The following is a 23,478-nucleotide window of genomic DNA, read 5'->3' as shown; positions in this document are numbered from 1 at the left end:
AGGGGCTCACAAGCTTCCTCATGGTCCTTTTGTGAATATTCAGATGGATTTTATCTCCATGACAAAATGTGCCACTTTATAGTATGTACTTTTCTGGCTGGACTGAAGCCTACCCATGTAAACATGCTGAGTCCATTAATGGGACCAAGAAACTGTTGAAGAATTCATCCCACACTTTGGCCTCTCTGTCTCCATTAAAGATGACAGAAAACCTAATTTCACAGGCCAGGTTGTGCAGAATATTTGTACTGCATTACATATACTTTCACTGTGCATTTCACCCTGAGTCCGCCAGAGCAGTAGAACGCAGAAATTTTGACATAAAAATAGATTCTCTAAGGTTTGTCATGAAACAGGCCTCAGCTGGCCTGACACCTTCCCTCTTGTTCTCATGGACATTGGGAACACTGTCAATAGAACACATAGGGCCTCATTACGAGTCAGCCGTTCCGGAAAGAATGGTGGAGGTAAATCCGCCACCACAGTTCTTTCCGAACCGGCTGATCTCGAGTTCTGCAGGTGGGAGGTGTCACTCCCGCCAGGTCTGACCTGGCGGGTTTAACACCACCCGCCTGCAGGCGGGCATGGAAACACTGGCACCATTACAACATAGTGCCAGTTTTTCCACTTCCCCACTCCCATGGAGTCCTATAGGACTCCACGGGAATGGGGACTTACAGAATTCCGCATTCGGAATTCCTGTGTGACCGGGGTCGGAATGCCCCGGTAATTCTGGGAATCACAGAGGCGGAATGGTAATACGAGTCGGGCGGTAACCTGCCGGTTTTTCTGGCTCGGTTACTGCCGGACTCGTAATGAGGCCCATATTTTTCCCCTCATTAAATACTTATTGGAAGACCCATGAGAATGTTATCTACCGCTCCACTCTAAACTGCTAATTGTGATTTGCAATTGAATGATGATCTTGTCATTTCATACCTCAAGAGACTAATACTGGTTGTCAGTTCTCACTTTCAGCAAGTCAAAGATGCACTGCCGAAGCTGCCAGAGGCTCTGTACTATGATATCCAGCCAGGTGATTGGGTTGCATCAAGGTTCACCAACGAAAGTTATCACTGCATCCACACTGGAAGGGGCCATTCCAGGACATCCGACTACCAACACTGTCTGGCGATGCAGAGGTCGCACCTCTTGGGTGCACGCATCACAGTGCAGATTCTGGGTGCACTCTTGGGTGCACGCACCCCCTGCAGATTCTGAGGCACATTCAGGATGTCCAGGACAGAGACCCCCCTCTTCCACCTCCAGGGATCCATGACAAAGACTCCCCTCTTCCACCTCCAGGGGTCCAGGACAAAGCACTCCCTCTATCACATTCAGAGGTAGAACAAAGACACCCTGCTTCCGCCTTCCGGCATCCAGGACGAAGACACTCCTCCAAGGCCACCACCTGTTCTCATATGGAAAAAAGCAACATATGGGGAGGTCATTACGACCCTGCGCTAAGGGGTTAACGGTGCCATAAAAGGCTGCAGCGCCGTTAACCCCTTAGCACCTAATTACGAGGTCCCTTTGAGGGACCCGACCTGAGCGGCTGGTCTGGACCAGCCGTTAAAGTAGGGACCCGCAAAGGGACCTTCGAGGTAATTACAGTACCGCAATTTGCGGTACCGTAAATACCGCCTTCCCCAGTCCCATTGAGCCCTATGGGGCAAAAATGGGAATGGGGAAGGGCCAATGTTCAATGGGGAATTACAGCCCCGCCAACCTTGGAATGGGGTGGTAATTCCCCATTGAACATTGGCGGACTCGTTACAACACCGGCAGCAACCATGGTGCTAATAGCGCCATGGGTTACCGCCAGTGTTGTAATGAGGGCCATGGTGTACTGAAATTCAGCATGGGTTCACGGATCAAATTAATTTTTATTGTGCCACTGTTGAAGCACACTGCATGAACTCATATCATATGACTAACAAAGTGTTCAATCATTTAAAGTGCCTGATTGCACATCCTAACCTATCTCCTGAGTTCTGTTTCATACAAGTATCAGAGGACAACCTGATAAATATCGTCCAACATTTGAAGCCTTCAGTTTGTATCGGTGATGTGTGCCCAGCCATTACCATTCAGAATGCCATTGGCTGTCTGGCCCCTCATATTACTAAGTCTATAAATTCCTCATTTGCCTCATTGGTGGTGCCCCCCCCGTCCTAAAAGTATGGATCACACCCATCCTGAAAAAGGAAACACTAGACGTTGGAGTAGCGGGTGACTACCGCCCCATTACCAATGTTCCTTTTTTATAAAACATTTTGGGCAGGGCAGCATACCTTCAGCTACAACATGGACAAATATGGCCTGTAAGGTGAGCTGCAATACGGTTTCCGTGCTATGGATAGCACGGAAACTGCTATGCTTGATTTAAGAACATACTTGGTCAATATTGTGGACTCTGGTAAGGTAGCCTTATTAATGCTTCTCGATATCGCAGCAGCATTTGATCTTGTTGATCATACCTTGCTGCCCGAGAGGTTGGATAAAATTGCAAATTGTTCTGAACCTGCTCTCTTCTAGATGGCATCTTTCCTGGGGCAAATGATGGCTAGAGTGACCTCAGAGGGCTTTCAGGCACCTCCAGAATTGTTGACTTGTGGTGTTCCACAATGGGCATGTCTTTCTCTGTCCTTGTTCAATCTGTACACCCGCCCACTTTTTGACCTCCTGGACAGTGTCGGCATTAAATACACCAACTATGCCATCGCATCTCTTACAAAATGCTAACATTAAAGGATAGTTCCGGGACTTTTTTTTTATTGTCCCTACGGTTCGGCCATGTGTTTTTAAGCATAACTCGGTAGATCGTAGAAAACTTTCCTATGGACCTTACCCGACTTTTCGTCCATTATCGCACTCGAAATCAGCCGCCATTTTCTGATAATCCTATCATTTCCCCCCATCGCCCTGGCTCACCTGCTTTTGTGGCACTAAATCAAATCCCCCGCCCCTGAGCCTGACATCAGCAGACGCGTACCGCCCATTTCCCAACGCCAAAGCACGTTCCGTGTCAACAATCGCTGCGCCTCAGCTAATGAAGTGTCGCCATGGAAATGGCAGGACGCCTCTTTCCTCAATAAGTATAAACACACCGTTTCACAACACACAGCAGCAGATTTTCGATTCCATTACTCTCTCTGTTTTACTTTGAGTATTCTGTGACTCGTTTCTGTGCTCTGATCAGCTACCTTCGCTGCTTCTAGGCCTTGTGAACACCTGTACCATCTCTGTAAATTATTTTACTTTCTTTACCACACAATGGCTACAATAATGCCGTATATGTACGAGCCCGAGTACACCGAGGAAGAACTACTGGAAAGGCAAGCACGCGGAAACGAAGGGGATTCGGACGGCAGTTGGGAGGACCAGTCAACCGATGAAGAGCCTGGACCATGTCGCATGGACGGCGTCTCCACCTGGTGCACGTGCAATCGGTGCGAGCTAATGCCAACTGAGGAGGAGAACTGCTGCTGCCGTGAAAATTCCGGGTGCTTGGCCTACATTTCGGAAGGCAGGCCAAGTCCGCAATGCATCACTGAGCTGCCAGAGTTCAGGGAAGCCTGCCTCTCACGGACCGTGTTGAGGATGATGATGGTGCTTATGCACGAACTTCGCGGCACTGTTCGTCCGCGTAATCCGAGTAACGAGTAAGTATACTCTGGTTGTGATGTCAGTGATGCCACTACTATTTCATGGTCGTCTCCCACATATAAAATTACATCTACATATCATTCGAAATGCATGTAAATTGGTTCCATATTGTGCATTTTCTAGATAGAATTTTTTTCAAAGCAGAATGACATTTTTTACCTGAATCGACAGTGATAAGAAAGTTTTGTCATTTTAATACAGTTTGCATCTTTCTTTTTCACAGGTGGTACAGGCTGGTGGCCTATCGTTGCTTCACTTGGTGGCTTCACGGGAGGCTCGGACACCGCGTTCGGAGAGTAATACCTGCCTGTGCGGTACTTGCCATTAGACAACATTTCCCCAACGACAGTGGACAATATTGCGGATTTTCCCTGGATGTGCTGCAACCGGAACTTTACAATGTGTAATGTTTATTATTTATGTTCAATTGAAATTAAGATCTAAAATAAAACCCAACATATATTTTAACAATGGTTGTTTTGATTTTTTAAAAGAATCTAGTGTGTCTCCATTGAATAGTCTTCCTGTGCCTTGTCTTGTCACACCACATGTCTCCGGCCAGCATACTCCCTCACGCTGGCCGCCCACCTTCAATCCACATAACCGTTGAACCCATATGCAGCAGACATACATATGTTATTTTGCGGGTTGGCATCAAGCCTAGGCATCCAGGGTCTCCAGGGTGAACTGCACCCATATATTCTCCTGGGACGGTGAAGTATTTATAAACTCACCCCCCTGCCTTCCATGTACTAGATCCTGCAGCCTGCCTCTTACATGCAGTTAGATGGCCTCTCCTTGGTGAGGCCCTGCAGCAAACGAGTCTTGTCTGCACGACCACCGCCCCAATCCACCCCCCGCCCTATCAAAGGCAGTTCGCACCGGGGTACTTGTGCTGGCAAGTGGAGCTGTCAGGGAGCGATAAAGGCCAAGAGGTGCCAAAGACCATGTACACTTCAAAGTGGTCTATAGAGCATGGGTTGTTGTTCCCATGTCTACCTCCAGACCCCGTGTCTCCTGCCAAGCATCCCCCCTCACGCTGGACGGCCCCCTGCAAACCGCATAATGCCACGACATATACACGTCATTCATTCACAAACACACCCCTGTTTCGAATTCTTTACAACCCACTTCATATTTCTAATGAGAACTTCTTTGCGCTTTGCTAGTCAACCCGTGAAGGTGCTGGTTATCTGCTCTTCGTCTCTGTGAACTTCCGTGACCACTTCGAGGAAACTCGTCAGTTTGCAACCTGTGAACTGCTCCCTGTTCTACGACAAGAAACTACTCTGATCCCGGAATCTAACTGTTTGTTCGTCAAGGTAAGGCCATGTACCATAATCATTTTGCGTCCAATTTCTTTTCGTTCAAGACAGTACATGCAAGGAACTAGTCACATGTTCTGAGTTTAGTCAAATTATTTTTCTATTTTTTTAAAGTTATTCAAATACTTATCCGCATGTGAATAACGGGTATAGTTCCAAGAACCAAAACAAACCTTGCATTGAACTTTTATGTGTCATTTAATTTTTTAACACATTGGTATTCATAGAGAATTGTTGATCTTTACTTTTCAGAACTTTCCACAATGCCTGCCTGTTCCATTGGCGGTTGCCCTTCGAAGACCCATAATAAACATAAAAGACAATAGATCAGATAAGAGAATGGGTCCGATATTGCGGATATCCACCGTCTGAGCTTGAAAGTAGAGTCCTAGAAGTCTTTGCGGACAAGAGGGGTGATCGATACCGCATCTGCAGCAGGCACTTTAGCTCAGACATATACTCCACATCATTGCTAATAAAGAAGAACACACCGCGAGCGAGGCGAAAATTGCTCTCAACCGCTATTCCCACTCTATTCGTCCACATCCCTCCACTGGTGAGTCAAGTTTACGTATTTATCTCTCGGCCTTGCGGTAGTGTGTAGCATTAGCTAACAATAATTTCCCCATTTATGTATCCACTCAATATGAAGGCGGAAGATTCTCCATCCGTGTCGTTATTGCAGTCATCAGCCAGTTCAAGCGCCTATCGGGTAATCTTACTTAGCTATTCTGCCACTGACTTGTTTTGGGCATGTAAATCAATAATTTTAATTTATCGTGTGATTATTTTACCTAATGGTACACCCTTGTACTCGTCCTCTAGTCTTTGTTTTCAGTTATAATTATTGTTATCCAAAATAATGCAAGTACTGTCTTTCAGGGAGATGCTGAGGAGTCCAACGTATTGACGACAACCGTTGATGTCACTCAGATGCTCGAGGTACGTTTCCGGACAGTTCCATCGATGGAGATCATCAGATCTTGCATTCTTGTAGCGTGATTGTTACACACAATGTTTCTTTCGTTTTTAGCCATTGATATGTCCTTCTGTCGTCGCCCTCCTATGTGTCCTCTTTTTTCAATATTGTGTTCATTACAAATGAAAGTCCTATGTTTCAGGGAGTCGATGGAGCATTAGTCCAAGAAGAAGGGGGAGCATGCAGTTACGGGTCAGCGCAACAGCTTGCAGAAGTGTGCACCGCAGTTACATCGTCCCTTGATGTTCTTATGCATTTCGAGGTATGGATACTGACAGTTCGATCAAGCGAAATCATATGACGTGATTACATCCGCTATACTTCCTTCTTTATTAACGCAAGTACTATGTTTCAGGGAGATGACGGAGCTTCTTCTACAAGAACATCACCCCTAGTAGTTGATGCAGATCTCTGGGTGGTGACACTTCCAACGATCGAGCAAATCGAATCATATTTACATATCCATTATTTATTTTAGACAACTGATCATTTGTGCAGGTCTATTTAGATGAGCCGTTGACGCCTGCACAAAGTTTATGTTCTTTTTAACAAAATGGAAAACCATACTAATGCAATTACTGTGTTTCAGGGAGTTACTGAAGCATCATCTTCAATAATATCATCAATGGAAGTCTATGAGGAGCCCGAGGTATGGATCTTGACAGTTCCATCTAACTAGATCAACAATGCGTGAATAATTGTCGTTTGAATGTTCTACACAAAGCGTTCATTCGTGTTTTGCTATTGAGATGTACGTGGGTATTGGTCCCCAAGTACATTTTGTGTTTTCAATATTATTATACATACTAATGAAAGTTCTATGTTTCAGGGAGTCGATGGAGCGTCAGTGCGTGATGGATGTGCTTATCATGAAAATATAGTTGTTGCAGCGCAAGAGGAAGTGGAGACATGCACACACGAGTCGGAGCAACAGCGTCCTGATGTTGAAGTTCGAGGCAAGAAAGTTTCAAAGAAAAGAAAGCAAAAGAAGGTTAGTGTCCTGGTCACTATATTATGTTGTTTTTCACTGTTAATAGTTCAATACTGTAAGTTGTGTTTAAACTGAACATCCCTTTTCCAATCTGTCCTCTAGTTGCGAGTGGGTGTACGAACTAGATCTACACAGACAGTGAAGCGAACGAGAGATGTTGCTTGTCAAACCTTTTGGCAGGGACTTGAGACTGGAGATGCATTGTGCCAATAGGAAGAATATGAAGTGATTGACAACGGAGCTATACCGCATCCAGCGATTGATAGTGAATGTCCTCCTGGTAGTTCGGATGCAGTCGGAGATCAATTCACAGAATCCACATCCGCAAAAACTAAGACCGCGAGAAAGTTGAAGAAATTGTTTTATTCACCCATCGCCGGAGAAGGAACAGATGTTGCAATGGAAGAGAATGAAGTAGACGACAATGAAACACCATCAATATCACTGAACATAGCGGAAGACGATATCAGAGATTCTACCTTTCATGTGAGTGACATGTCCTCAACGTTACAGGCCGAACCAGCTGGGATGCAGAGTGACAGTATAAGGAAAGAGGCCAAATTCATTGTATTCGATAGTTGTTTGATTGATATTATTATTCGGATGAAATGTGGACATTCGGTTGGTGGGGAAGTATGTGGGGAGCCATTGATTAATGTGACTCGTGCAATTCGAGGCACTAACCTTAAAATACATGCCACCTGTACAAAATATCATCCTTTCTCATGGTCTGCACAACCCATGCTGGGGCAACTGCCAGCAGGCAATCTACTTTGTGCAGCGGCTGCACTTTTTAGTGGTTCAAGTTTTAAAAAGTTAGAGTCTTTCTTTCAGTTTGTGGGAATCCATTTCATTGCGAAAACTCAGTTCTGCAAATACCAAACCGATTATCTATTTCCAGCCATTAGCGAAGCTTGGAGAATGGAAAAAATGTCTATTGATAGTACATTCGCGGGCAAACGGTTCAGGCTAGCCGGTGAGGGACAGTGCGACAGTCCAGGATTTTCAGCCAAGTACTGCACCTACCACTTTCATGACATGGAAAGTAAGAAAATTGTGACATGGAAAGTAAGAAAATTGTGAGTTCGGTGGTCGTGCAGGTGTCACAAAGCACATCCTCAGTGGCCATGGAGAAAGTTGGCTTTGTAGCATCATTGCAAGAACTACAATCGCGGGGAATGGTGATCGACCTCATAGCCACGGACAGACACGTTTCAATTGCCAAGACAATGAGAGAAGAGTACAAAAATATAAATCACCAATTTGACGTTTGGCATCTTGCAAAAACAATCAATAAAAAAATGTCAGCTGCAGGTAAAAAAGAAAGATATGCAAGGTATTTCACAGTGGTCCAAGTCAATCAGCAACCATCTTTGGTGGAGCTCAAAAACATGTGGAGGGTCGTTGGAAATTCTACTGGAAAAATGGCGGTCAGTAATGCTACACTGTATCAACGTTCACCACTGGACCACAAACCAACATTTCCACAATTGTGAACATGGCCATTTGTCCACAGAGGAGGCACGGAAGAAGAAGTGGTTGATTCCTTCATCACCCACTCACAAAGCCATTGAAAAGATTGTATTTGATAAAACTATAACAAGAGATTTGAGGGGACTCACGGAATTCTGCCACACAGGAGATTTGGAGGTGTTCCACAATATGTGCCTAAAGTACAGGCCAAAACGATTGCATTTTGGCATGGAGGGCATGATAAATCGGACTCTTCTAGCGGTCTTGGCACATAACCATAATGTTGGCCGTCAACAAAGTAGGACGACCGGAACTTTAGGGACACTTCGCTACAATAAGGCCTTCACTAAAAGAAGTAAACAATGGGTGATCAAACCAGTGTTTGAGGATATGCAATATGAGTTTATTGAGAGACTTATTGTTGATGTCCTAGATAGGCACATACATGGAGTTGTGAACGAACCTGTGCAGGGGACAACTGCATTGCCACCCAACATTGCCTCTGTTCCATGTCCACCTAAAGCAGAGCTCATTGAGAAATACACATCACGGTTTAAATGATTGTCATTTGATTGTCTGTTCTCTCGAGTCTCCTCATGTCGCAGGCCCATTGAATATGTGTATCTATGTAATGTGTAAATAAAAGTCATTGCTCAGTGTACATGCAATGTGTCTCTCCACCCTTGCCCTTCCCTTCACCGTGCAGTAGTGCGAACTACCCGGGTGTCACCTGTGACTTTGCTCTCGAGTCTCCTCATGTCGCAGGCCCATTGAATATGTGTAGCTATGTATTGTGTAAATAAAAGTGATTGCTCAGTGTACATGCAATGTGTCTATCCAACCTTGTTCATTTGCGCATTAAATTAAACCAAACAGTAATATAAATAATTTTTCAAAAAATATAGAATGTATCCGTATTTATGGTTCTATGGGGCTGCAAAGCACGCAGACAAAATGCAAAGATGGAGTGTAAATTTCAAGTCCTGTGAGATGGCCTTACACTGAATGTAGCTAACTAGGAATGTGTGCTCGTTCAAAGTGAAGGTCAGCTGCTTTGATTTTTTGCTCGGGTGCCGGAATGGCCCACGACTCAGTATAAGGTTCTATTGTTATTTGACCTTGACAGGCCGGGACCATCCCGAAAGACTTCTTTTTGGGGGTGTGGTGCAATAACGTAAGAAACAATAATGAATAAAATTTCAGAAACGAAAGCCATTTAATGTTCGTTCATTAGAAGAAATAACGTCGGCATAGAAGGAGTGGTATTTCGGGGCTGCCCTACGCACAGACACAATGGAAAATGCAAATATAATGTAAGGACATCTTTAGATGAGTTTATACCGCAATTTAATTACTATAGAGTAGCTTTAAAGACGGGTTAAGTTGTACTTGTTCGTTCTATGTGGCATATTGTTTTGTACCGCGCACTATCTTGAGGAGAACCATCTCCTTTTACGGAAGCACCTCAAAACCTTCCTCTTTGCTCCTGCTTTCTCTCTCCCTCTCCCCTGCTACAACTGGTCCACTGTCTGCGACCTCGGTCCTGGGCCCTTCCACTCTCCACCTGCACTGCCTCCCTGTCAACCCCTGCACTGGGGGACTGTCTCAGTATCCTACAGCCCCCCCTTGACGTATAATACCCAGTTGCACTGTCCTAGCTATGAAATAATTTCCCGACCTAATATATAAAATGAATAATTTTAATAAAGATCTGATGGTGAGACTAATTTCATTTTTTATGTTTTTCAAACAGGTACATCATTCATTATTGTATGTGTCACGAGTACCAGACACCGGCGGATGGTTTTTTTAACCGCCAGTTGCTTCTCCGCGTGAACAACGTTACCACCCTGACCATTTTATGGGACGATCGCCAAGTACAAGTATGCCCTTACGCGATACTAACGGCTAGATGCAACATACAGACCGTTGTGGTGGCCTAGTGCCTCATTGTTGGAACAGCCATGCGATTATCAGTGCGACCGAAGAGCTTATTTTATCGTAAACCAACACCCTGTGTACTGCATACGAACATCGCTTGCCTCAAGACGAACTATTTTGGATCGAGAGCAACAAAAAATGCAAATCGCTGAATATTCTCTAAACATTTGATGTCCAATAAATGTACTTTGCCAAATGTACAATCTTGCCGTTTGCTTTTAAAACAACAGTTTCATATTCCGAATTGTGGCGCTGTATTGTGAGATGATCTAAGACCCTGTGTACAGCAAAGGAACATCGCGTGCCTCAAAACGAACTTATTGGAACGTGAGCAAATAAAAATGCAAATCGCTGAATATTCTCTAAACATTTGATGTCAAATAAATGTACTTTACCAAATTTACAATCTTGCGGTTTGATTTAAAAGTACAGTTTCATATTCCGAATTGTGGCGCGCTGTGTTGTGAGCTAATCTGTGTTGGTTTCCGGGTTCTGTGTGGAGTCGCGTAGAAAACGCCTGGGCGCGTTTGCCTACGCAGCACAGTCACGTCACGGATTGAGGCGGGGAATATGAATGTTTTGATAAAGTCTGTTTCAGGGGCGGGGGATTTGATTTAGTGCCGCAAAAGCAGGTGAGCCAGGGCGATGGGGGGAAATGATAGGATTATCAGAAAATGGCGGCTGATTTCGAGTACGATAATGGACGAAAAGTCGGGTAAGGTCCATAGCAAAGTTTTCTACGATCTACCGAGTTATGCTTAAAAACACATGGCCGCACCGTAGGGACAATAAAAAAAAAGTCCCGGAACTATCCTTTAACACTCAAATGTCTGGCAGGGAAATGCAGATATATACCTGACACACGTTCTCTAGGCTCAAAGGACCTTGCTAAATGACATCAGCCAAGACACAGGGCCTCATTACACGGATGGCGCTAAGGGATTACCGGCACTGGTAAGGACACCGGTGCCGGTAATCCCTTAGCGCCATACTACGAGGTCCCTCAGTGGGTCCCGTCCTTAACGTGTGGCCAGACCACACGTTAAGGAAGGGACCCGCTGAGGGACTTCAGGGCAAATAACGGTACCGCTAATAACGGTACCGTTATTTGCTCCTTCCCCATTCCCATTGAGCCCTATGGGGGCTCAAATGGGAATGGGGAAGGGCCTTGGTGAATGGGGAATTACCGCCCCACCAACTTTGGAATGGGGCAGTAATTCCCCCATTCACTAAGGCGGAATCGGTAAAATACCGGCGGCAACCATGGCGCTATTAGCGCCATGGTTACCGCCGTCCGTGTAATGAAGCCCACAAACTTAAGATCTTTGGAGGCACTAGCTTCGACACCTCTGTCCCAAGACCTCACCTGTTTCTACTGGGTGACACAAGGTACTCTACTTTTGCTCATATAGCATTCACAATAATGCTGCGCACCTGAAGAGGTTGTGCAAAAAGTGCATTTTTGGCTAAGAGGAGGATAGCTCAGGGGCAACGCGTTTGTCTTGGAAGCAAGACAGCGCAGTGCAGCACAGATTCGACTCCCGATCCTGCGCATAGAAAGCACGCACATTATAAATGAACAATTATAATTATAAGTGGGCATTCATGGCCTGCTGAGAGGTCCCAGCAGCTAGTGTTGTTGTTCTTTATGCCACACTACCAGATCTACCTCAAGACTCTGGGTCTCCTTCCTGGTGCATCTGGCTGCACTCCAGTGTTGGTGTCATTTACCTAGCTGGACTTGAACATTGGCACTCATCACGCTGCAACCTCCTCTCGTCTGCTGTATTTGTTTCACTTCTATGCCATATTCATCATTGTTCTACCTGCCATCCTAAACTTCACCTTCACCATCACCGCCCTCATTGTATATTTTAACTTTATATGGTGGTATTCCTCATTCTTTTCTTTCTAGAGGATCACTGCCCATTCACATCGCACACAGGCATCACAGAGTGACTCTTCCTTTTGGAGAAGATACTGCCCTAAATGGTGTACCAGATTTGTTATAATTGTGGGTCTCTCACATCTCATTGCATCCTGGGCTGCTGCATATATGCTGCGGTACTAGGTTCTCCACCCGATTTCTCTCCTTACGGGGTTACATCCGGTATTTTCTTCTTATGAATGTGTCTCTCGTCTCTGCTGCTAGTAAAAGTTATTCTAATTCTCCATCACCATGCTAGTCTCCAGTTTCTTCCTGATCTATTGTATGATTTGTTCTTTTTGTCTGCCTTCTTACCTCACACATCCCTCTCTGCACTTCAACAATTTCCTGGCTATATACCGACCTTATGAATGCTTCTGATTGTTGTGTATGCGTACTCACACCCTCCAGGCCCATGGGTGCATTCCATTGATTCCAGCTCCATTCGACTGGGGGATTGATGCAATTATTACAGCTTTAATAAGGCTACCAATGCCACTTCATGCCCACCATACGAAAAGCCTTACAATAGATCTTGGTTCATTCCCTCCAAGAAAGGGTTGGTTCTTCCCAGGATTCCCACGCCCTATAAACTTAAGGGCCTCATATCATTTATGCAAAATGGGTCTCTTCCCTTGGGTTCACCCCCTCACCCTTATTATCACCTTCCTAACATCACTTTGCATGTGTCACCACACAATGTATTCTTTAATTCATTTTCAGGTAACTTCAAAAACAAAACTGATATATATGTCTGTTAGGCACGATTGTATGTAGTAACCCTGTGGGGGAGTACACCAGCCTTGTCCTCTTGGTAATGGTTAACCCACTTATTGGTATAGGTCTGTACTACATACGTTGGTAGAGTGACTGAGCAGCCATACTTTTCTCAAGAGTGTTCAATGAGAGCTGTAGAGATATAACATTGAGATTCACAATTACAAGTATCCAAATAACACTTAAACTCAAGGTTTTCTAGTAAAAAAATATTTATTTATTTAACGGTCCGTTTTAAATAAGCCTTCTTTAGAAAGGGCAATATGCAACAATAAAAATACACTTCAGAACACTTCCTCAGATTTAAGTTAAGTAAGTAGATACCCTTTTGGGATTGCCACACACACACACACTTCCTACACCCTGAGGTGACTTCAATTCCTAGGACAATGTGGAAATTAATATATCACTTTTTTACACTTAATGCAATACTGATGTTGTGGAAAAGGAAAAGGTTAGGGAAGGGAAAAGGTTAACAGTTTCTCAGAGCATGTGAATGCTTTTCAATCCCCCAACGAAGTCTAGGTTAGATCTTTCCCAGCAGTACAAGTTAAACTTATGCACAGCCTATGAGGGGCAGTCAAAACCAAAGTCAATGGCTCAGAACTGTCTGCAGGGAGCCAGGACAGCCAAAGTCAACTTGAATAATGTCTATGGAGCTTAGAGCCTTCTTTAGATAGCACATACGTCTTGCACAATGTTTTTGAAGAGTTTGTAGAAAAGTAATCACTGTTGGGCCACAAGCTGTTAGGCATATGAAGGGAAGAGCAGGAATCAACTCTGCAAAAAGCAGCTCCTGCAAGTCTCCAGTGAGAACAAGCAAGCTACAGACCAAAGAGGTAAGTACTCCTTAGTCAAGACAGTACCTTAGGTTTGAAGAAGAGGATCCAGCTGGCTTCTGTTCTGGTTGCAGTCCTGCAGGTCCTGGGTTCTTGGGCCTCAGTCACGTGGACAGGAGGGAGGACATCTGGAGGACTCCTGCACTGTAGTTCAAAGGTCGTCGGCGGCCACGGGCTATCTTCAGATCAGCAGCACTTTGCGGTTTCAGCTACCGGCAAATAGCACCACGGTGGTTATTGGACACTTGATGGGCTCTCCTTGCTTCTGGGTTCCAGCACTGTGTTGAGGTGGCTCAGGCTTGGGTCGTCCTGCTTCGGGAGGGTACTCAGGATCTTCCTGGAGCTCTGGTTTAGCTTAAAGATGATGCACTTGATTGGCAAAAAGAGGACAAGGAGAATTGGTCTTAATACATTGTCACATTTGCAAAAACCTGGAAGCTCAATCCACTAAACACTTGCTTATGTCCTGTGATGGCACAAGGAATGCTCGATTGCTTTTGTTTAATAGATGTATGTCTAAACCTATATGTTGTCTGCAAGACTCATTTTGGGAAAGTCTGATTGAAGGTTACTCGCAGCAGAAAACAATAGCGGTAATACAAATGTTAGAAAGATGTGAGATTGTTCTATAATTTTTGGGCAAGGACTTCGAGTGCCTCAGGTTAGTAATGTAAATGTTTTAGTAAGGAAACTGATGAATGTTGTTCTCTTGGTATTCTATGGTGTTCTTTTAAATCTTCTTTTCAAATTGTTAATAATTTAGGTGCTGATGGGTTTTATATTTAAGTGTGTTAAGTGTTATTTGTCTGATTGAATTGTGTCATGGTTTAGGATTTTGTTTGTCAATGTGAATTGTTTGTTGAAGGTTTGTGTTTGTATTATTGTAAAAGGTTAAGTTAACCAAATACAAATAAAAAAATGAATAAAAAAAAAAGAAAAAGATGCACTTGATTTTGGGTTTCCTGGCCCCTGGCACTCGGTTCCAACAGCAGCAAAGAAGTACAGCCAGCAGGTTGAGAGTTTCCAGCAAATTTCGTCTTGGGGTCAGTTGGTCCCACCAACCGAAGGGAAGAAGTTGTCCATTCCGGGCTTCTCTAGTCGATACAAAATTGGAGCTTCAGCGCTGCAGCAGGGCTTCACCGCGTCAGTTGGTGCCACCAACCCAGAGGAAGAAGTCCTCCGTTCCGGGCTTCTCTAGTCGATACGAAATTGGAGCTTCAGCACTGCAGCAGGGCTTCACCGGGCAGTGCAATGGTCCAGGGGGGTGCAGCAAACTTCTGTTCCAGTTTCCCTCGTCAGATGTTTCATCCAGTGGTCGACTCTGCCATCTGTTCAAGAGACCTCGCCTTTTATGCAGGTTTCTCCCATTCATGCACAGCCTAGCTGTCAATCACACAGCAGACAGCCAGCCAATCATGACTGAGTGCGTTAAGGTCATCATGAAGACTAAGGACAGGGAGTTTCGGGCACCTGCCTCGCTTCCTGCCCTGCCAGACACGTTGTAGCCAGAGGCCGGTTTAAGCACTGAAGCCCGCCAAAGGCAAAACTAACAAACGGGTTAAACCTAGTTTGGCACGCAGAGTAAAACCTAAGAAATACCTCACAAGCAAGAACTGGCAAAAACAAGAAGACTGGGGCCATTTTGGACACTACTGCAACTGAGGATTCAGCCTACGGTAAAAGCGCACAATGGTAGGGAAATTAAACCACTGCCACCAGCCATTAAATGTAGTGAGGGTAACATATAAAATGGTTACATGAGTAAGTAGGAAAAGGGGCTACTAAGTAACCCCATGGTACTTCCACATAAGATGGGGTGTACTGGACCTACATAGGAAAAACAGGTAAGTAAAGTCAATTTCACTTTACTACTCTTGGGAACAGTAGTTCACCCAAAAGAAGGTATTCAAACCTTATGAGAAATCCAAAGGACTTCTCTGTGACATTGCACGGAAGGTGCTGTGTGTCACAATACAAAAGGTAGATGCCTATGGAGTTTGTCAGATCCCAAATCCAAAAGAAACACGGTGTCCAAATCAGATAAAAAATACATGAGAGATTGAGAAAATGGTCTCACTCACTCCAAGATAAAAGTCCTAAAGTCCAGCAAAAGAGCTAGGGGTCTCTATAGTTGAAGGGAATTAGCACACAAATGAGAAGTCTCCCTAACACTGTCACAATGAGGGGCACGTATTTCTGTGGACACCTTTGCCTAACAATGTCTCCCCCTGGGATGGTACAGGACTTGCACCATTGGCTTCCACAGACCTGCACTCAGACTTACCATGTAATTCCTTACTGGAGTTGCTCCCAGTCGTGTGAGTAAGCAGTCAGTTTGGAACTGGATTAAAGGGCCTATAGGTGTTCTTTTCCCATGGATAAGCACTGAGGTGAACAGGGATGACCTCCCTGCTCTTTCCATCCTTCTTCAACAGGTTGCTAACAATACTGCACTGGCCCTCTCTGTGCTGAATACTGAGGAACTGGCGCTTAGAACTCTGGTGCTTCAGAATAGGATTGCACTAGATTAAATCCTCACAACCCAGGGTGGCACCTGCAAGATTTTGGGGCAAGATTGCTGTACTTGGGTACTAGATAATTCCCCTCAAGTTTCTGACATCATCACTCACCTCAGGGACATTGGGTCCACCCGCCATGCCACTAATGTAGCTGCCCCCTGATCCCTTTTCCCATGGATTAAAGCTGTTTTTGCTCCCTTTGGTTCGCCTATATTGCATGGCATCATGATCTTCCTTGTGCTCATTGTAACTCTCACCATGCTGGGGTGCTTAGTCTGCTGCCTGTTACATTGCTGTGTTCAGCAGGCCTCCTGCATGCACACAGACACCAAATTGATGATGCTTGAGGTGATCAAAGTCCCAGAGGAGATAAAAATGATGCTGCAGGGTAGAATTTAAGGCCTCATGGCTATTGGCATTGATGGCCAGCTCACAGTATACTCCAAGGTGTGAATTGTATATCTTTTAAAATAATGTCGAGATTCCAAGATGGCGGCCGAGCCGGGCAGACGTGCGTGAGCGTAGCTCCGTCCCCCAGCTCGGGCCGCAACAATAAAGCACCATAAACTGAGCATCCCCCGAGCCATCCAAGAGGTGCCTCTTCCCTCGGAAGGGGAGAGAGGGGAGACAACCCCCCCAGATGTGTGCCTGCAGACGAAGGAGAAAGTTCGGGACCAGGCGCAGTGCCGGGTCCGCTGCCACCCCGTGCGGAAGCCAGGAGCTGGGCCGTGCTCCGGGGCACATCACCCGCTGAGGGCAGCATCCCGGGCTGAACGAGTGAGGTCCCGCAGGACCGAAAAGAAGCCCCGACAGTCAGAAGCAGGCTCACCAGATAAGCGGCCCGCTGTGGAGAGAGTGTGGGCGGGAGGAGAGCGACACCCCGGCGGCCTGCGAACAGGAAGAAGCTCCGCGGGCCCGGAGACATCGCTGCATCCGCTGGTGAGGAGGAGGGCTTCGGAAGACGAGCCTGAAAGAAAGGGGGGACCAGACGGTGAGGCCCACGCCCCCCATCCCGGTGGTGAGCGGGCCCAGGAAGAGAATGTGGAGGCCGCAGATGAAAGGAGGCGGGCTGCCAGGCGTAGAGGAGACCAGCGAGCTGCAGCCACAACGAAGGTACTCGGCGGGGGACTGATTCTGGGACCGGCGGGAAGGGGATCCACCCCCTCCCCAGACATAGGCGGCGAGCTTCCCCCCCAGCGCAGACAAGAGGGAAAACGACCAGGGGGAAGGGGAGACTGGGGAAACCACCCCCCCCAGAATTAAAAATAGGACACATAGCCCACGCTCCAAACAAGTGCACGGGAGAGATTGGGCCTTCTCTCCGGCAAGCCCCCCCCCAAAGCACAAAACGAGGAGTGGGGCCCAACTGGAGGCCTCGGGACGGGACTGGGAGGGCCACAACAACATCAGAGGGCACTCCCAGAGAGGGAAGGCCCTAACAAAGAGGCTCACCAGGGGCCTAGCAAGGAAACAGAAATCGGGAACATAAAGCTTCCAAAAGAAACGAAGCAGGGACCCCGGAGGAAACACGAAGAGAGTCCACAGAGTAGCATCACCACAGACCCCCAACGAATGGACCCACACTAGGGGAGAACTCCTCAATGAGAACAAAGAAGTGGATCATTTACCCCACAGAGCACCCCAAAAGACTTAACGTGCCAGCCCAAACATAGTTGGCTACAGAGGATATCAACATCATATTCCAGGACCGGAAGCCCCTAGGAGAGGACAGTGACAAGAAACACTAGGGAAAAAGTTTATACACATGTCAAAAACCGGAACGAAGAGTGCTACGGTGGCTAATAAAGACCAAGATCTGACCCAAATCTGGGGTTTAGGAAACGCGATTTCCAAGCGATCGAACAAATAGAAAAATAAGGGGGAGACCCAACAGAATAGAAAGAGGGCACAGACATGGCCTCGAGGGACGATATGAAATCATGGTGCAAGGAATTCAAGTACTAGTTATCGCTTCAACTCAGGCGCAATTTGACAACATGAAGGGCGAATTGAAACAAGCAGTCCATGAACTGAAAAAGGACATAGAAAACCTCGAGGAGAGAACAGACAATCTGGAAAGGGCGGTCCAGAATATGGATGAGGAAGCACTGCAACACGCAGAAGCACAAGACCGACTTGCTCGCTTGGCGCTGGAACTGGAATCCCAATGTGAAGATTTGGAAAACAGGTCTAGGAGATCGAACATTAGAATTAAAAACATGCCGGAAACCGTAGACGACAAAGACCTCCGCACAGCAGTGCAACAAGTATTCCAAGAAATTTTGCAGGTAGGATCCGAGGAGGAAATCCACATTTACAGGATACACAAAGCAGGTCCCTGAAGAACAGGGGAGCCCGGATCATGCCCAAGGGACATTCTAGTGGCCATGACGCAATACACTCAAAAAGAACAAATCTTACGGAAGGCCAGGACAATGGAGCAAATAAGAATGAACGGAAAAGAAATTCTGCTGTTCCAGGACCTGGCCCAATCAACGCTCAGAAAAAGAAGAGAAATGAGCCAGCTAACAAAACTTCTTTCCAAAAAACAAATTCGATATAAATGGACATTCCCATTTGGCCTCCTATTCACATGGGAAGAAAGACAACACCGAATTGGTACGTGCGAGGAAGGCCTGAAGATCTTGGGATGCTCGGAGCCTGAGCCCTCAAATGTCAGTGAACCCCAAAGACAAAGGAGACAACCGATGGGATGGCAAACGGAGAAATGGAAAACAAGACTCCAATCCCGTAAGACGGAGAGAAGCTAAGATGCCCTGGTCATGCTTCACGCATGCAAGAACACATGGGGGAGAGGCTACCCCCGCATAGACAAGCTAGATAGCGCAGGTGTTGACATAAAAGGCATGGCCGAGACAGGGGACGGCCATGGAATCCGCACCACAAGCAGGGTTTAGGAATCCCTGCGAACTGTTAACCCTGAGATGTTAGATGGCATGGAGCAAAGGCACGACGCCGGAGCAACCATAGGGCCTAGTGCCCTCCTCAGGGACAAAGTTGGGGGGAGAAGGAGGGAGGGGGGAGGGGAGGCTGTCGAGGGGGAAGTTCAGAGGGGAAGAGACTCCAATACCGGTATTAATACACTTCACAGCGACCCACAAGGTTGACCTAAAATAATGGGGCTGAAAATGTTAACGTACAATATCAGAGGTCTGAACACGCCAGTGAAACGAAAAAAAATGGAACATTTCCTGCACAGAGAAAAGTATGACATAATCTCGCTCCAAGAAACGCATATACAGAAAAAAAAGGAGAGGACAGTTTAGGATAAGAGGCTACAAACTAATCCTCCAATGAAACGATGAAGAGAATAAGAAAGGAGTACTCATCGCCTTCGCAAACCATCGACAGGTCCAGATCAAAGAGACAAAAGCAGATAAGAACGGTCGCTATGTATTCGCGAAGGTCCTGATAGATAACCGCCAACTGACCCTAGCCACCCTATACGCTCCAAACACGGGACAGGAGGGATTTATCAAAGACACGATCAACAAATTAGAATCCTTCGCGGAAGGGGAGGTGATCCTGACCGGGCACTTCAACCTAGCATGGAATCGCACAGAAGACCGTTCGAACCCCAAAATCAAACAATCCCCTTCCATGCTTCAGGAAATATCACTGTACTGAAGCCCTGCATTAAATGTCTTCGTGTATGATTATCTTGTATTCACATGCACTGCGCCCGATTGGCAATCTCTAAGAAATGTTTTAACCAAGCTGACTGTAACATCACCGTGGTACCCAAGGGTTTGGGCGAGTAATAAATGCAATAAATAAAATAAATAAACAAGGTTCTCCCTCTCCGGCGCTGAAACAGGCAATGCAAAACCTGGCTCTAGATGACGTATGGCGAAGACTCAAAGGAACAACGGAAGGATACACATACCACTCGCACATACATGATACAAGTTCCAGGATAGACTATATATGGACAACAGGGACCCTAGTCGGAGAAATACAGGACATCGAAAAAGGCCAATTTTCACTCTCAGACCACGCCCCGGTATGGATATCGCTCCCCAAATTCATGTAAAGATCGAACCTATGGCGATAGACATTTCCTAGAGAAATAATACAAGATCCCGTGGCAAGAGAAACCATCAGAGAAACGATAGAGGAGTACTTCGAGGACAATGACACCCCGGAAGTCTCCCCAAACACAACATGGGAAGCCTTCAAAGCGGTGATGAGGGGTCAATTAATAGCCTTAAAAGCACAAAAAGATAAGCTCTCATACAAATGGGAAGAAGAATTGGGGATAAAACAAGAAGAAATAAGAGAAGAAATGGCCAAGAACCCCTCTACGAAAATCAAGAGAGCATACAGACACATCCAGAGCCAGATACACCTGATTAGAACTAAAAGAGCAGAAACACAACTACTACACACAAAACACTGGTATGCGATGAAATCGAATAAAGCAGACAAATTATTAGCAAGACAATTAAAAGGCAGACGGCAGGAGCAAATGGTGCAAACCCTGAAAGCCGAACATGGAGCAAAGAAAACATAAACGAAAGATATCAAAGAAGTAGTCCGAAATTTCTACCAGAACCTATACTCCTCACAGCACCCGAGCGAAGAGGAACAAGCGGCCTTCCTACAAGGAATCACGCTCCCGACAGTATCCCCTTCCGAAAAAGAGGTTTTAGATGCGCCAATAACTCCAGAGGAGGTTGGGAAAGCAATTAGAGATCTTCCCAAGAATAAAGCCCCAGGACCGGACGGCTTCACGGCCATATTTTACAAAATATGCGCGGAAATTTTGATTCCCCATTTGACCACCTTGTTCAATACCTTCAAGACCTCGAACAACATCACACCTTCCATGAACGAGGCAAAGATACTCGTCTTCCATAAAAAGGGGAAAGATTCAGAAAACCCGAGCTCATACCGCCCAATAGCTCTAATTAACGTAGATGCCAAACTCTATACTAAGGTTCTTGCGAACCGGCTGGCGCCACTACTCCCCAAACTGATTCACCAAGAACAAGCAGGATTCATACCCAACAGGAAAACCAATGATAACATAAGACGAATTATACATCTCATAGAGAAGGCCGGCATCATGAAACTCCCATCAGCAATTATCTCGCTAGATACCGAAAAAGCATTTGATCGGGTCGAATGGACAATGCTATTTGCGACACTAAAGAAAATGGGTATGGGAAACGATTTTATAAACATGATCCGTGCCAACTACAATGCACCGACAGCCAGGATAGAAGTCAATCAGGAGCTCTCGAATCCCATCAAAATAGGAAATGGCACGAAGCAGGGATGCCCCCTGTCGCCCCTGCTGTATGCAATCTTTCTAGAACCCCTACTGGCAAAAATTAGAGCGACCCCAGACATAAAGGGAATAGAAATGGGAGGACAAACACATAAGACAGCAGCATACGCCGACGATATGATGATGACATCACCGAACCGAGTAGGACGCTCCCGCTTCTTATCCAGCTGATAGACGAATATGGGGAAATATCGGGGCTGAAAATAAATAAGCAGAAATCGTCGGTAATGGCATTGGCAGGAAATAAGGACGAGATCCACAAGTTAACGAAAGATCTTCAACTACAAACGGCAGAAGAAGGAGTGAGATACCTTGGAGTGACCTTGACACCTACGATACAAAACCTATACATGGGGAACTACACAGAGTTTATGGAAAATGTCAAAAGAGATCTGAACAGATGGAACCCCCTGACAATCTCCTGGTGGAGCAGAATAACGGTCATTAAGATGACGATTTTACCCAGATTGCTTTATTATTTCCAAGCACTTCCCATAAGGATTCCGACATCTTTCTTTAAGTCACTCACAAAAATGATGATCAAATATGTATTGCAAAACAAAACACCAAGACTTTCACAACAGGCGATTACAGCACATAAATCAGATGGAGGAATGACACTCCCCCACTTCAGGAAGTACTTTGAGGTGGCTCAACTGTGGGTACTAAATGAATAGATCACGGACACTTCAGATGAATGGTGGATGGCACAGGATCAAGCCGTCACAAGATCAAACCTGCGCCACATATTGTGGAAGAGACCCGAACATAGACATCAAAACATTAAGATAAGTGAAGTCATGAGCACCACTATGGAAATCTGGGACAGAGCTACCAAGAGAGAATCCCTCACGATAGACCCCGCCCCATTAATTCCAATGTTTGACAACCCAGACTTCCCCCCAGGGGTAGAAAAAGGGTCATTCCAGAAATGGAGGGATGCCGATTGCACAAAAGTGGGAGACATGTTCGAGGGAACGCAGATCACATCCTTCACAGAATGCCAGGAGTTACTCGGCCTCACAGAGAAGGACAGATATCAGTATGAACAGATCCACCACTGGCTCACAACGCCAAGAATAACAAAGGCTCTGACAAGGGATCCCACACCATTCGAGACCAACATGCTGACCCAAACGGGAGAAAATAAATTTGTCTCCACTATCTACAAATTCATCAACGCCCAAGAAGAAAGCATCACATGGTTCTACATGAAAAAATGGGAAAACACACTAGGGAAACAAATCTCGAGGAAACAATGGACATTTCTCTGGCAAATAATCCCCAAGTGGACAAGAGCAATACAAACAAGGGAAGCCTGGATCAAAGTGATGATCCAATGGCACTATACCCCGGAAAGGCTTCACAAAATGTTCCCGTCAACTCAAGGAAACTGTTGGAGGGGGTGTGACACCGTGGGCACATGGAGACACATCTGGTGGGACTGCGGGGAACTACAACAATTCTGGGCGGAAGTGAAAACACAGATGCAAGAAATGTTCAAGGGAACGGCCAACCTAGACAATGTTGAGTCCCGAAGTTAATGTTTAAAGAAATGCCAATAAAAATGTATTTAAAAAAAATAATGTCAGTGCTTGTTTCATTTCTCCTATATTTTATAGCTGTCATTATTACACTGTTTTGATTTGGGGTATGTATACTGACTGCTTTTAGTTGTATTTTGAATTCTGTCTTCCATTTGTTTACACCCTGTTCAGGGTATG

Source organism: Ambystoma mexicanum, chromosome 6p, assembly GCF_040938575.1.
Source record: "Ambystoma mexicanum isolate Mex_15411 chromosome 6p, UKY_AmexF1_1, whole genome shotgun sequence".
Classification (NCBI taxonomy): domain Eukaryota; kingdom Metazoa; phylum Chordata; class Amphibia; order Caudata; family Ambystomatidae; genus Ambystoma; species Ambystoma mexicanum.
The sequence above is the reverse complement of the archived record's forward strand: the minus strand, read 5'-3'. Positions refer to the sequence as shown.